General features: G+C 40.8%; 3 non-coding genes across 3 annotated transcripts; all 3 read left to right on the top strand.

Annotated features, from left to right (window-relative positions):
- Nucleotides 1–8,053: 8,053 nt before the first annotated feature.
- Nucleotides 8,054–8,172, top strand: LOC123118744 (5S ribosomal RNA). Its single transcript, XR_006458285.1, has one exon. It is a non-coding gene; the product is annotated as a 5S ribosomal RNA (ribosomal RNA).
- Nucleotides 8,173–8,535: 363 nt separating this feature from the next.
- On the top strand, nt 8,536–8,654 carry LOC123118777 (5S ribosomal RNA). Its single transcript, XR_006458313.1, has one exon. It is a non-coding gene; the product is annotated as a 5S ribosomal RNA (ribosomal RNA).
- Nucleotides 8,655–9,023: 369 nt separating this feature from the next.
- On the top strand, nt 9,024–9,142 carry LOC123118745 (5S ribosomal RNA). Its single transcript, XR_006458286.1, has one exon. It is a non-coding gene; the product is annotated as a 5S ribosomal RNA (ribosomal RNA).
- Nucleotides 9,143–12,178: the final 3,036 nt, after the last annotated feature.

Raw genomic sequence — 12,178 nt, 5'->3', positions numbered from 1 at the left:
AAACCCGACCCGATAGCTTAACGGCATTCCGTTACGGTGGATGCCACGTGTCGGTCACCCTTGACGAAAGCAGTTCTGCGACGCGTGATTTATCGTCATGGAAGTGGACACTTCCGTGATGATAATTTTGGTAATGTCATCGAACACTTCTATGACAGCACAGGTATGAATATCTTGATTCTGTCATAAATTTGTCATGGATGTACATGCATAACAAAAACCGCGACCTACTGTGGCAAACACGTATCATCGCGGAAGTGTATTTTTTTGTAGTGCAAAAGGGTTATCAATTATTTATTTTCTCAAGGGCTATAGGCCATCGGTTTACAAAAATTCCGGTTTACAATGAATGTGCATTAAGTCGTCATCGGCCAAGAGCCGCCAGGTATTTAAACTCCGGATTTACTTGTCAACCGATGAGGTATTCAAATCTTTAATAGCCAAAACTGGCTGGATTTTCATGATGATATTGAATGATTGAGGTTTTCATATCGGATTATATTATTCAAATCTTGAATAGCCAACATGGCTGGATTTCTATTGTGATTATCAATAACCTATGATTGAGGTTTTTAAAGTCGCTTTAGCGCAACGGCTATTATTTTATCAATGGGCATGACTTATTTTACAATGGAGGAAATAGTCTCGAGTCACTGCAGGCTAACGACCTGGCACTTGGGGGCTACATTGTTCAAATTGAGATTACATCGAATATACAAGTCCCATGTCACTGCCAGCATGCACCATGGCACTTGGGGGCTAATGCAAAGTCATTTTTGCTCAAATTATTGAATACCCGATTCATTACATTTTAAATGAGCCGGCCCTTGGGGGCTAGCAATTGCTCCTGTCGGAAATTCAAGGTACACAAGCCTTAATCCATTATATTGAAAGATCCATTATTCAGTTGGTAGAGTACAAAGCTCTTAACCTTGTGGACATGGGTTCAAGCCCCATGGTGGAGACTACATCATTTGATGGTATTATTAATGAATCATATACAAAGTCCCAGCTCAGTAATATCTTATTGAGCCGGCCCTTGGGGGCTACACGTTGTTTCTCAAGTTTACATGATCATATTTACAAAGTCCCTGCTCATTATTGCATAATGACCCGGCCCTTGGGGGCTACACTGGTTGAAATCTTTATGATCATAAGGCAATTACAAGTCCCAGGTTGCAGCAAGCATGACAACCCAGCACTTGGGGGCTACAGGTGATATGCATATAAGGGAGGAATAACTTCAAATTATCAGTTTTGAACAAATCAGGTGTTATATTATTATCAGAGAAATCTGCAAAGTTTATGACCCGGCGTCATCATAAGATTAACCCAGCATCAGCAACAGTTATGACCCGGTGTTATCAATATTTACAAGCCAGAAATTTTGCTCACCAGCCTCTACATCTTTAAACCGGCGGATCACCAGATGAATCTTGAGTCCAATATGTTTATTAAGCCGGAGCTTTGGAAACCGACTCAAATGGATTCTTTATTCACAATATTTCTTCTACAAGCAAATTGATTATAAAGTTGGTCTGTTGACCCGGACTTTCTAGAAGGAGGAAATGACAAGGACTTAAGGATGATCAGGTGCCCGTTCAGGAAAACATTTAACCCGAAGAACAACCTATCAAGTTTGTTTTTGTGTTTATTTTACAGGATCAGTTTAACATGGATAAATCCAAATTAAACTGGGGGCTAATGTCGGGGATATACCCCGCGGTATGAGCCGGCCGGACTTGGCATTTCATTGGTAACCCGTCGGAGGATTGGTGACTCACGAGTCTGGAGGCTCACTGGTTTGATGACTCATAAGCCTGGCTACTCACTAATTGCCCCGACGGCGGGTCAGACGGATGACAAGGCCCAATGCCCAGAAGGCCGGCTTATGTTATGATGGGTCGGCTTAAGAGGAAAGTGTAAGGAATATCCCCTTACAAAGGAAGCAAGACTAGGACTCCACTTGTAATAGACTAGTCCTAATCCTAATAGGACTCCACATGTAACCCACCCCTTCAACTTATATAAGGAGGGGCAGGGCACCCCAAGAGGGAGAGGCAATAAGAAACAATATCTAGGGCTAGACACAAATAGCCGGCTTACCGGCGAATCCCTCATGATCATAATGAGACCTAGCCACAAACAGCATGTAGGGTTATTACCGGATGATGTTTCCTGGGGCCCGAAGCTGTCTAAATCCTTCTCTTGTGTTGTGTCTCTCGATTCCGCCTAACCCCTCTCAAGCTACCGCATAGATGCGTTGGCCTCGCGACTAAGTCCTCACACTAAGGACATCTGCCGTGATAATTCCACGACAGAACCTATTATGTTTTCATGAATGTATGTGTGTTCTTGATCCTATCTTGCAAGTCTATAGTCACCTATTATGTGTTATGATCCGACAACCCCGAAGTGACAATAATCGGGATACTTCTCGGTGATGACCACAGTTTGAGGAATTCATGTATTCACTATGTGCTAATGCTTTGTTCCGGTTCTCTATTAAAAGGAGGCCTTAATATCCCTTAGTTTCCACTAGGACCCCGCTGCCACGGGAGGGTAGGACAAAACATGTCATGCAAGTTCTTTTCCATAAGCACGTATGACTATTTACGGAATACATGCCTACATTACATTGATGAACTGGAGCTAGTTTTGTGTCACCCTATGTTATAGCTATTACATGAGGAATCGCATCCGGCATAATTATCCATCACTACTCCATTGCCTACGAGCTTTTCACATATTGTTCTTCGCTTAATTACTTTTCCGTTGCTATTGTTACAACTACTACAAAAACCCAAAAACTATTATCTTTACTTTTGCCACCGTTACCTTTATTATCATACTACTTTGCTACTAAATACTTTGCTACAGATACTAAGTTATCCAGGTGTGGTTGAATTGACAACTCAACTGCTAATACTCAAGAATATTCTTTGGCTCCCCTTGTGTCGAATCAATAAATTTGGGTTGAATACTTTACCCTCAAAAGCTGTTGTGATCCCCTACACTTGTGGGTTATCAGCACCATGCTGGAGATAGAACTGCACACAAGGTATTGCAATCCCGTTTTTATTGGCCTACTCTCTTCAAGGATGCTCGTAGGTTTGTCTTGTCTTGTGATGAATGTCAAAGAATTGGTAATATTAGTAGACGTCGGGAAATGCCTATGAATTATTCACTTGTTATTGAACCATTTGATGTTTGGGGCTTTGATTATATGGGACATTTCCTCCAATGGGTATACACATATTTTAGTTGTTGATTACGTTACTAAGTGGGTAGAAGTTATTCAAACTAGTAGTGCTGATCATAACACTTCAATTAAGATGCTTAAAGAAATTATTTTTCCGAGGTTTGGAGTCCCTAGATATTTAATGACTGATGGTGGTTCAGATTTCATTCATGGTGCTTTCTGTAAATTGCTTGCCAAATATGATGTTAACCATAGAATTGCATCTCCATATCATCCTTAGTCCAGTGGTCAAGTAGAATTAAGCAATAGAGAGATTAAATAAGTTTTGCAAAAAGACTGTTAATAGATCTAGAAAGAAATGGTCTAAGAAACTTGATGATGCATTATGGGCTTATAGAACTGCTTATAAAAAGCCTGTGGGTATGTCTCCATATAAAATGGTTTATGGAAAGGCTTGTCACTTACCTCTTGAACTAGAACATAAAGCTTATTGGGCAATCAAAGAGCTCAACTATGATTTCAAACTTGCCGGTGAGAAGAGGTTATTTGACATAGGCTCGCTTGATGAGTGGAGACCCAAGCCTGTGACAATGCCAAGTTGTTTAAAGAAAAGGTTAAAATATGGCATGACAAAAGGATACAAAAGCGCGAGTTTAATGTAGGTGATCATGTTCTGCTATACAACCCTTGTTTAAGATTTTTTGCAGCGAATATTCTCTCTAAATGGGAAGGTCCTTACATTATTGAGGAGGTCTATCGCTCCGGTGCCATCAAAATCAACAATGCCGAAGGCACAAGTCCGAAGGTGGTAAACGGTCAAAGAATCAAACATTATATCTCAGGTAGTCCCATAAATGTTGAGACCAATATAATTAATACCATAACACCGGAGGAGTACATAAGGGATACTTTCTAGTACGTTTCAGACTCCGAAAAGGAATAGGTATGTGGTACGGTAAGTAAACTGACTCCAAAACTATTCTAATAGCAATTTTTCTCCATTACGGAATATATTAAAAGTAGTCTGAAAGAGACACGAGGAGACCACAAGGTTGGAGGGTGCGCCCTACCCCCTGGGCACGCCCCCTGCTTTGTGGCCACCTCATGTGCCCTCCGGACTCTGTTTTCTTGCACAATACTTCTTTTGGTCGGTAAAAAATCATTATATAATCTCCCGAAGGTTTTTACCACCGTACCACGACAAAATCTTATGTTCTTGTTTCAAGTTGTTTTTCTGACAGATCTAGATCATCATGACATCTCCAAGCGCCCCCAAGGGCAAGTTTTTTGAGAAGGTCATCAACCCTTACCTCGTGGAGGTGCTGCAACACCCTCAAACCATTGAGATGCGTGAAGGGGTGCTGCACATCCGCGATGTTTAGGGGCTGAAGAAGACCGGAGGCATGGAGACAAGACTCGAAGCAATGGAGCAGCAAATTTTCAAGTGCCAAGGGATGGTGGAACATGGACTCAACGCCAATCACATGATGATTGCGGAGTTCACCAACAATCACAAGTTGGATGCCAAGAACATCGGGGAGGCCATTTTCAAGCTTCATGAGAAAATCGAGCATCTCCAAGCCCAGATCTATGACCTGCAAAACCAATACTATGAGTATGAATACAGATTTAAGAGGATGAGTTTGGCTGCAGATTTGAGGATCCCGGAGACTCGTTCATCTTTCTATGATGGTGAGCCTATGCCTTGGAAGATGGATGACAAGCCTACTACATCAACAACTCCATTATCACCACCTCCAAAGGAAGAGACATAAATACATGGGTATGGGCCCTCCCCTTGGCAGCTGCCAAGCTTGGGGGAGGTGCCCCGGTATCGTATCACCATCACACCTTTACTTTTATCATTTTTCTTAGTTCAGTCCTTTGGTTATATCTTGATCTAGTAGAATAAAAAAATTAGTATGATATAGCTTTGAGTTTTGTTCTGAGATCTATCTATGTAATCAAGTCCGTGAGCTATATAATAAAGAGTAGTTTTGAGTTGAGGGCTTTGCTTTCTTGCTATGATCTTGAGGGAATTAAAGAAAGAATAAAAAGAAATAAAAAGATCATATGTTGATCTTATGGAGAGTAATGACTTCACATATACAGAGTATGATGAATAAAAGTTGTTGAGAGTTGACAAACATAGTTTTGGTCATAGTTGCAATTAATAGGAAGTAGTAAAGAAAGAGAGGTTTTCACATATAAATTTACTATCTTGGACATCTTTTGTAATTGTGAGAACCCATTAAAATATGACATGCTAAAAAGTTGATGTTGGACAAGGAATACAACATAATGGGATATATTTTCTTATATCCGAATAGAAGTTATATTATCATGGATCCTCCAACATGTTGAGCTTGCTTTTCCCTCTCATGCTAGCCAAATTATTTGCACCAAGTAGAGATACTACTTGTGCATCCAAACATCCCTTAAACCCAGTTTTTCCATGAGAGTACACCATACCTACCTATGGATTGAGTAAGATCCTTCAAGTAAGTTGTCATCGGTGCAAGTAATAAAAATTGCACTTTAAATATTTATGATCTATTAGTGTGAAGAAAATAAGCTTTATACGAACTTGTGATATGGAAGAAATAAAAGTGACGGACTGCATAATACAGTTCTTTATCACAAGTGGCAATATAAAGTGACGTTCTTTTACATTAAGATTTTGTGCATCCAACCATAAAAGTGCATGACAACCTCTGCTTCCCTCTGCGAAGGGCCTATCTTTTACTTTTATCTTCTACCCTTATACAAGAGTCATGGTGATCGTCACCTTTCCTTTTTACACTTTTTCCTTTGGCAAGCACTATGTGTTGGAGAGATCCAGATATATATATCCACTCGGATGTAGGTTATCATAAAGTATTATTGTTGACATTACCCTTGAGGTAAAAGTTTGGGAGCCGAAACTTTAAGCCCCTATATTTCTCTGTGTCCAATTGAAGCTTTGAACCCATAAGTATCACGTGAGTGTTAGCAATGTGAAAGACTAAATGATAGTTGACTATGTGGACTTGCTGAAAAGCTCTTAAATTGACTCTTTATGATGTTATGCTAAATTGCAATTGCTTCAATAACTGAGATCATGGTTTGTTAGTTTTCAATGAAGTTTTTGGTTCATACTTTACCTTGTGAATGAGTTGTTAATTTAAAATAGGAAATTATATGACGATATATGTTGTTGTTCTAAAAATGATCATGATGCCCTCATGTCCGTATCTTATTTTACCGACACCTCCATCTCTAAACATGTGGACATATTTTTCGATATCGGCTTTCGCTTGAGGACAAGCAAGGTCTAAGCTTGGGGGAGTTGATACGTCCATTTTGCATCATGCTATTATATGAATATTTATTGCATTATGGGTTGTTATTACACATTATAGCACAATACTTATACCTTTTCTCCCTTATTTTACAATGTTTACATCAAGAGGGACAATGTCGGCAACTGGAATTCTGGGCTAGAAAAGGAGCAAATATTATAGAACTATTCTGCACAACTCCAAAAGTCATGAAACTTCACGGAGAGTCAATTTGGTATTAAAAAAATATTGGGCGAAGAAAGCAACAGAGGGGGGCCACCTGCCATCCACAAGGGTGGAGGGCGCGCCCTACCCCCTTGGCGCACCCCTATCTTGTGGGCCACCTGGCAGGCCCCCGATGCCCATCTTTTGCTATAAGGTGCGTTTTTACCTAGAAAAAATCAGAAGGAAGCTTTCGGGACGAAGCGCCACCGTCTCGAGGCAGAACCTGGGCAGAACCAATCTAGGGCTCCGACGAAGCTATTCTGCCGAGAAAACTTCCCTCCGGGAGGGGGAAGTCGAAGCCATCGTCATCACCAAGAATCCTCTCATCGAAGGGGTCAATCTCCATCAACATCTTCACCAGCACCATCTGCTCTGAAACCCTAGTTCATCTCTTGTATCCGATCTTTGTCTCAAAACCTCATATTGGTACCCGTGGGTTGTTAGTAGTGTTGATTACTCCTTGTAGTTGATGCTTGTTGGTTTATTCGGTGGAAGATCATATGTTCAGATGAACATGAATATGCTTTGTGAGTAGTTACGTTTATTCCTGAGGACATGGGAGAAGTCTTGTTATAAGTAATCATGTGAATTTGGTATTCGTTCGATATTGTGATGAGATGTATGTTGTCTTAACTCTAGTGGTGTTATGTGGACGTCGACTACATGACACTTCACCATGATTTGGGCCTAGGGGAAGGAATTGGGAAGTAATAAATAGATGATGGGTTGCTAGAGTGACAGAAGTTTAAACCCTAGTTTATGTGTTGCTTCATAAGGGGCTGATTCGGATCCATATGTTTCATGCTATGGTTAGATTTATCTTAATTCTTCTTCTGTAGTTGCGGATGCTTGCGAGAGGGGTTAATCATAAGTGGGAGGCTTGTCAAGGAAGGGCAGCACCCAAGCACCAGTCCACCCACATATCAAATTTTAGAAGTAACGAACGTGAATCATATGAGCATGATGAAAACTAGCTTGACAATAATTCCCATGTGTTCTCGGGAGCGCTTTGCTTTATATAAGAGTTCGTCCAGGATTTTCCATTGCTACAAAAAGGATTGGGACACCTTGCTGCACCTTGTTTACTTTCGTTACTTGTTACCCGTCATGAATTATCTCATCATACAACTATCCGTCACCGATAAGTTTAGTGCTTGCAGAGAATACCTTGCTAAAAACCGCTTGTCATTTCCTTCTGCACCTCGTTGGGTTCGACACTCTTACTTATCGAAAGGAGTACGATAGATCCCCTATACTTGCGGGTCATCAGGGGCAAGCATAAGGGAGAAAGACGGGGTAACATGACGGATGCGATAATACCAACACTAAAGCACTGGATCCCATCAGAATTCCAAAGTTAAGCATGCTTGGGCGAGAGTGGTACCAGGATGGGTGACCTCCTGGGAAGTCCTCGTGTTGCATTCCCTTTTTAAATATTTTTGCGCCTCGTGACAAACATATTGCACGTGCGCGATATATATTAACCATATTATATTATTTTTGACGTTTGCGATATGTTTAAGCTCACTGCTCATTGCTCGCGCGACCAACGGCGGTTTTCTGGCGTGAAGAGCCCATTCTGAAATGGGTGTAAAAAGACATGTTGCTGTGGTATAGAGGGGGCTAGAAACCGTGGTAAACTCGTCTCCGTGTTTGAGCGGGAGAGTAAGTAGTATATGACATTATCCATTTTTTGGCAACGGTTGTAATGGTAGTAAGAATGTACAATCGTCTTTGAAGTGGATGTGGGAATGGCAAGCATAAGGGACGAAGACGGGGTAACATGCCGGATGCGATCATACCAGCACTAAAGCATCGGAACCCATAAGAACTTTGAAGTTAAGCATGCTTGGTCAAGAGTAGTACTAGGATGGGTGACCTCCTGGGAAGTCCTTGTGTTGCATTTGCTTTTTAATTATTTTCTGTGCCTCGTGACAAACATATCGCACGTATGCAATATATGTTAACCCCGTTATATTATTTTTGATGTTTGTGATATGTTTAAGCTCGCTTCTCATTGCTCGTGTGTCTAGGGGCGGCTTGGTGGCGTGAAGAGCGCGTTCTTAAAGGGGTGGAAAATACGTGTTGCTGCAGTATAGAGGGAGGGGTGGAAACCATGGTAAACTCGTCTCTGTGTTTGGGCGGGAGAGTAAGTAGTATATGACATTATCCGTTATTAATTAGGCAACGGTTGTAATGGTAGTAAGAATGTACAATTGTCTTTGAAGTGGATGTGGGAGTGGCAAGCATAAGGGATGAAGACGGGGTAACATGTCAGATGCGATCATACCAGCACTAAAGCACCGGATCCAATCAGAACTCTGAAGTTAAGCGTGCTTGGGTGAGAGTAGTACTAGGATGGGTGACCTCTTGGGAAGTCCTTGTGTTGCAATCCCTTTTTAATTATTTTGTGCGCCTCATGACAAACATATCGCACGTTGATGACCCACAAGTATAGGGGATCTATCGTAGTCCTTTTGATAAGTAAGAGTGTCGAACCCAACGAGCAGCAGAAGGAAATGACAAGCGGTTTTCAGTAAGGTATTCTCTACAAGCACTGAAATTGTAGGTAACAGATAGTTTTGTGATAAGATAATTTGTAACGGGTAACAAGCAATGAAAGTAAATAAAGTGCAGCAAGGTGGCCCAATCCTTTTTGTAGCAAAGGACAAGTCTGGACAATTTCTTATAATGAGAAAAGCGCTCCCGAGGACACATGGGAATTATCGTCAAGCTAGTTGTCATCACGCTCATATGATTCGCGTTCGGTACTTTGATAATTTGATATGTGGGTGGACCGATGCTTGGGTACTGCCCTTTCTTGGACAAGCATCCCACTTATGATTAACCCCTATTGCAAGCATCCGCAACTACAAAAGAAGTATTAGGTAAACCTAACCATAGCATGAAACTAATGGATCCAAATCAGCCCCTTACGAAGCAACGCATAAACTAGGGTTTAAGCTTCCGTCACTCTAGCAACCCATCATCTACTTATTACTTCCCAATGCCTTCGTCTAGGCCCAAATAATGGTAGTGTCATGTAGTCAACATTCACATAATAGCACTAGAGGAGAGACAACATACATCTCATCAAAATATCGAACGAATACCAAATTCACATGACTACTAATAGCAAGACTTCACCCATGTCCTCAGGAACAAATGTAACTGCTCACAAAGCATATTCATGTTCATAATCAGAGGAATATTAATATGCATTAAGGATCTGAACATATGATCTTCCACCAAGTAAACCAATTAGCATCAACTACAAGGAGTAATCAACACAACTAGCAACCCACAGGTACCAATTTGTGGTTTTGATACAATATTGGATACAATAGATGAACTAGGGTTTTGAGGGGAGATGGTGCTGGTGAACATGTTGATGGAGATTGACCCCCTCCGGATGAGAGGATCGTTGGTGATGACGATGGTGATGATTTCCCCCTCCCCGAGGGAAGTTTCCCTGGTAGAACAGTTCTGCCGGAGCCCTAGATTGGTTCCGCCAAGGTTCCGCCTCGTGGCGGCGGAGTTTCGTCTCGTAAGCTTGCCTCTGATTTTTTTCCAGGGCAAAAGCCTTTATATAGCAGAAGATGGGCACCGGAGGGCCACCAGGGGGCCAAGGAGATAGGGGCGTGGCCAGTAGGGGTGGGCGCACCCCCCACCCTCCTAGCCTGGGTGTGGGCCCCCTCTGGTGTTTTCTTTGCTCAATAATTCTTATTAATTCGAAATGTGACTTCCGTGAAGTTTCAGGATTTTTGGAGTTGTGCAGAATAGGTTTCCAATATTTGCTCCTTTTCTAGCCAGAGTTCCAGCTGTCGGCATTCCCCCTCTTCATGATAAACCTTGTAAAATAAGAGAGAATAGCCATAAGTATTGAGACATAATGTGTAATAACAGCCCATAATGCAATACATATTGATATAAAAGCATGATGCAAAATGGACGTATCAACTCACCCAAGCTAAGACCTCGCTTGTCCTCAAGCGGAAGCCGAAATCGAAAAATATGTCCACATGTTTAGAGATAGAGGTGTCGATAAAAATAAAATACAGACATGAGGGCATCATGATCATTCTCATAATAGCAACATATATAGATTTTGCCATATGGTTTCTTATGCTCAAGTAACAATCAATTCACAATGTCAAGTATGGTTCAGAAACTTCATTGAGTAACAAACTATAATCTGGGTCATTGAAGCAATTGCAATTTATCATAACATCGAAAGGAGTCAAGAATAGAGCTTTTCAGCAAGTCCACATACTCAGCTATCATACAGTCTTCTACAATTTCTAACACTCACGCAATACTTGTGGTTATGGAGTTTTAATCGGACACTGAGAAAGATAGGGGCTTATTGTTTCGCCTCCCAACGTATTCATCTTTGGGTGATGTCAACAATAATAGTTCATGCTAACTTACATCCAATTGGATATATATATCAAGATCTTTCCAACATGAGGTGCTTGCCAAAGGATAAAATAAAAAAGGGAAAGGTGAGGATCACCTTGACTATTGCATAAAGTAAAGACATAAAGTAAAAGATAGGCCCTTCGCAGAGGGAAGCAGAGGTTTTCATGTGCTTTAAGGGTTGGATGCACAAAATCGTAATGCAAAAGAACGTCACTTTATATTGCCACTTGTGATATGAACCTTTATTATGCAGTTCGTCGCTTTTATTACTTCCATATCACACGATCGTATAAAGCTTATTTTCTCCGCACTAATAAGTCATACATATTTAGAGAGCAATTTTTATTGCTTGCAACATGACAACTTACTTGAAGGATCTTACTCAATCCATAGGTAGGTATGGTGGACTCTCATGGCAAAACTGGGTTTAAGGATATTTGGAAGCACAAGTAGTATCTCTACTTGGTGCAAGGAATTTTTTTGGCTAGCATGAGGGGGAAAGGCAAGCTCAACATGTTGGGAAGATCAATGACAATATACTTTAACCGAGATGTGAGAGAACATAAACCATTACATTGTCTTCCTTGTCCAACATCAACTCTTTAGCATGTCATACTTAATGAGTGCTCACAATCATAAAAGATGTCCAAGATAGTATATTTATATGTGAAAACCTCTCTTTCTTTATTACTTCCTATTAATTGCAACGATGACCAAAACTACGTTTGTCAACTCTCAACAACTTTTATGCCTCACACTCTTTATATGTGAAGTCATTACTATCCATAAGATAAATATAAACTCTTTTATTCTTTTTATTCTTTCTACTTTCTCAAGATAATAGCAAGATATCAAAGCCCTTGACTCAACACTAATCTTTATTATAGATAGCTCACGGACTCGATTACATAAAGAGATCACAAAGCAAAACTCAAAACTACTTCGTACCAAAACTTCAATCTACTAGATCAAGATATTACTAAAAGGATCGAACTAAGTAAAACGGTAA

The sequence above is a fragment of the Triticum aestivum genome, chromosome 5B (assembly GCF_018294505.1).
Source record: "Triticum aestivum cultivar Chinese Spring chromosome 5B, IWGSC CS RefSeq v2.1, whole genome shotgun sequence".
In the NCBI taxonomy this organism is placed as follows: Eukaryota; Viridiplantae; Streptophyta; class Magnoliopsida; order Poales; family Poaceae; genus Triticum; species Triticum aestivum.
This window is presented reverse-complemented; position numbering and strand designations above follow the sequence as displayed.